General features: G+C 39.5%; 1 non-coding gene across 1 annotated transcript; it reads right to left on the bottom strand.

The window, feature by feature from the left end:
- Positions 1 to 3,434: 3,434 nt before the first annotated feature.
- Positions 3,435 to 3,540, bottom strand: LOC114372790. Its single transcript, XR_003658353.1, has one exon. It is a non-coding gene; the product is annotated as a small nucleolar RNA R71 (small nucleolar RNA).
- Between the last annotated feature and the right edge of the window lie 270 nt (positions 3,541 to 3,810).

The raw sequence follows: 3,810 nt of genomic DNA, 5'->3' as shown, positions 1-3,810 counted from the left end.
GTACCCTGGCGGATATTCCTGTATTAGCCCATCCACATGTATGCATCGAATAAATTTAGAGGATGGAGCTAAACCAGTAAGACAGCCACAGAGAAGACTCAACCCGGTGATTCTTGATGTAGTGGAAGAAAGAGATAAATCAAGCTTTTGCAAGCTGGAATTATTTATTCCTATCTCCGATAGCCAATGGGTGAGTCCCGTCAAGGTAGTCCGAAGAGACCGGCCTCACAGTGATAAAAAATGAGAAGGAGGAGCTGATTCCTACTCGGGTGCAGAACAGTTGGAGAGTCTGCATTGACTATAGGAGGCTGAACCAAGTTACCAAAAGGACCATTTTCCCTACCATTCATTGACCAGATGCTTGAGCGCCTGACAGGTAAATATCAGTACTGTTTCCTTGATGGTTTTTCTGGTTATATTGCAAATTACTATTGCTCCTGGGGATCAGGAAAGACCACATTACCTGCCCCTTTGGCACTTTTGCCTATAGGAGGATGCCTTTCGGCCTGTGCAATGCCCCTTGTACTTCCAGCGGTGCATGATTAGTATTTTTCAGTGACTTCTTAGAAATTGCATAGAGGTGTTCATGGAATGATTTCACTGTGTATGGATACTCTTTTGATGGTTGTCTGGAATAGTATGGAAAAGTTTTGAATAGATGCATTGAAACTACCCTTGTTCTAAATTTTGAAAAATGTCATTTTATGGTTGAGCAAGTATAGTTTTGGCCACATTATTTCAATAAGGGTATTGAGTAGATCCTGCAAATTTTTTGTTATTTCACAATTGCCTTACCCCTCTTGTGTGCGAGAGGTGCGATCTTTTCTTGGTCATGCAGGATTCTAACAGGCGCTTTATAAGGGATTTTCAGCAAAGTAGCCCTTCCATGTCCAACTTGTTGCAAAAGGAGGTGGAGTGTTTGACTTTAATGATAGATGCAAAGAGGCTTTTGATTGCCTCAAAAGAGCGCTGACTACCACCCCATCATCCAGGCACCCGATTGTAGCCCTTTTGAGCTTATGTGTGATGCATCAATTATGCCATTAGGGGCTGTCCCTTGCTCAGAAATTGATTGTAATAGGGCCAAGTGACTTTGAGTGACTCTTTTTAAAATAGCAACCTTGGGATTCATGCAAGCATTCTGTTATGCCATTCATTTATTCAGAGATTTGTTTAGGGTTTTAAGTTCTTTCTGTTCTAATGCTATTGTTTTTTCGTTCTTAATGCAATTTCCCATTTCTTGCTTCTAATTACAATTTCGTTCTTGTTTCTTCTTCTACTTTCATTTACGTTTCTGTTTTCATTTTCATTTCTGTCTCATTTACGTTTTTGTTATTTACGTTTTCTGCTTCATGTTTCATTTACGTTTTCTGTTTGAATCTATGGAAGGCTAATTATTCTGGTGTTGTTTTCCTTCTGAGGAAGAAGCCCAACTCTCTTTGAGGTTTTGTTTATAATGTGGTTCCCTGGCAGTTTTCCCTTCACCAGTTAACCCAAATTCGTGAACATTAATTAGTGCACGCTTCGTGTTCGATTAATTGCCTCTGAGCCTAACTTGCGTTCATGCTTAATGGACGAAGGGCTAACTGGTGTATGTGGTGCCTAATCACGTATTGACAACCCTAGGTTGATTTTCGCTTAGTAAATTGAAATAGGGTTGGATTAAGTGGTTACAGTTAGGGACGAATTCTCCATAACCCAGGATAAGAGAATGGCTTCTGAATCAGAGGAAACAACCCATTTTTATTATTATTAGTTTCGTATTCTAGTTTACTTGTTCTGCTCCTTAAATCACAAAACAAACAAACGCCCCCAATCGTTACTGTTACTGCAAGTATATTATGAACATTTGGTTTATCATTGCTCGTTGGGAAACGACCTAGGATCACTTCCTAGTTACTGCATTATCATGTTTATTTGATTCGGGTATGGCCTCGATCAAATTTGGCGCCGTTGCCGGGGAGCAGTGTCCAAAGGTTCACAATAGCTAGCTAGTGTTGTGTGTTTAATTCCTTCGTGTTTTATGTTTAATTGTTAGTATTGTGTTAGTATGTGTGTTAGTGTTGTTTAGTGTCCTGGTATTTTGTTTAGTGTGTGTTCTGTTTCAGTTTTCCTATTAAGCGCTTCCCCTATTTCAGTTTTCCTATTAAGCGCTTCCCCTGTTTCAGTTTCCTATTAAGCGCTTCCCCTGTTTCAGTTTTGGGTGTTTTGCTGTGAATAGTGTTTGCGACGGACTTAGCGACCACTTTTGCTTGCGGCAAAACAGAGTAGTAGTAGAAATCAAGTAGGGACGGATTTTAGCGACCACCCATGCTGAATTATTTGAGATTTTTTTTTTAGTAGCTAGAGTTGTTATTTTGGCTGAATTTTTTTGTGGTAACTTCTTTTAATCTATATTTGTGGGAAAAATAGCTAGAGCCTTTAGTTTGGTCAGATTTGAAAGTTCCAAAAAAAGTAGCAAATTTGTGTTTGTCGAAACTTCAAACGGTCATAACTTTTGCTCCGGTTATCAGAATCGCAATTATTATATATGTATTTGGGGTAGAAAACAAATTTCCTATGTCATGGCAGGCTGGCTGAGGTCTCCATCATCCAAAAAATAGTGATTCTGTCAAAAGTTTTTATTTTTCAAGTTTTATTCACTTTATTTTTCTTAACCTACCATTTTTAGCTTCCATAGTTAGACTTTGAATTTTGCCTGAAATTTTGTGCTATCTTCTCATCATTTTATAAGGTTGCTCACAAAATTTCAAGTCATTTGGATATCATTTGAGGGTAGTTGTAGTTCAAACCTGCACCTTTATTTACATGACAAAGCAACTAGTTGTGCATGCTGAATGTAGTGTATGACTAGAGGCAATCCATCTGACTTACAACCCTTTGATCCTGAGATAGATAGGACATTTCATAGATTAGTTAGGCATCATTTTATACCTTTTGATCATCCTGATCATTCCATTACTGGTGAATCTGTGCATTCTGTTATTGGTGATTTTGAACATCCTGATTTTGAGCATTACAATTTTGAGCATTCTGATTTGAACATTCTAAGAACATGGCACAACCTCCACCCCCGTGAGAGGACTCTAAGGGAAATGGCTGCACCTGATTTCACCTACGAAAGCTTGTGCATCCAATACCCTGATGAGGATGTCCCATATGTTCTTAAAACTGGACTGATTCATTTGCTTCCAAAGTTTCATGGCCTTACAGGTGAAGACCCGCACAAACATTTGAAGGAATTTCATATTGTCTGCTCCACCATGAAACCCCCAGATGTCCAAGAGGATCATATATTTCTAAAGGCTTTTCCTCATTCTTTAGAGGGAGTGGCAAAGGACTGGTTGTATTACCTTGCTCCAAGGTCCATCACGAGCTGGGATGACCTGAAGAGAGTATTCTTAGAAAAAAATTTCCCTGCTTCCAGGACCACAACCATCAGGAAGGATATCTCAGGTATTAGACAACTCAGCGGAGAGAGCCTGTATGAATACTGGGAGAGATTTAAAAACTATGTGTCAGTTGCCCTCACCATCAGATTTCAGAGCAGCTGCTTCTCCAATATTTTTATGAAGGACTCAGTAATATGGAGAGAAGTATGATAGATGCTGCCAGTGGTGGAGCCCTTGGAGACATGACTCCTGCTGAAGCCAGAAATTTAATTGAGAAGATGGCTTCCAACTCCCAGCAGTTTAGCGCCAGAAATGATGCTATAGTCATTAGAGGAGTGCATGAGGTAGCTACAAACTCAGCTGCATCATCAGAAACTAAGAAGCTTGAAGGAAAATTGGATGCATTGGTTAACTTGGT

This window comes from Glycine soja, chromosome 10 (assembly GCF_004193775.1).
Source record: "Glycine soja cultivar W05 chromosome 10, ASM419377v2, whole genome shotgun sequence".
In the NCBI taxonomy this organism is placed as follows: Eukaryota; Viridiplantae; Streptophyta; class Magnoliopsida; order Fabales; family Fabaceae; genus Glycine; species Glycine soja.
This window is presented reverse-complemented; position numbering and strand designations above follow the sequence as displayed.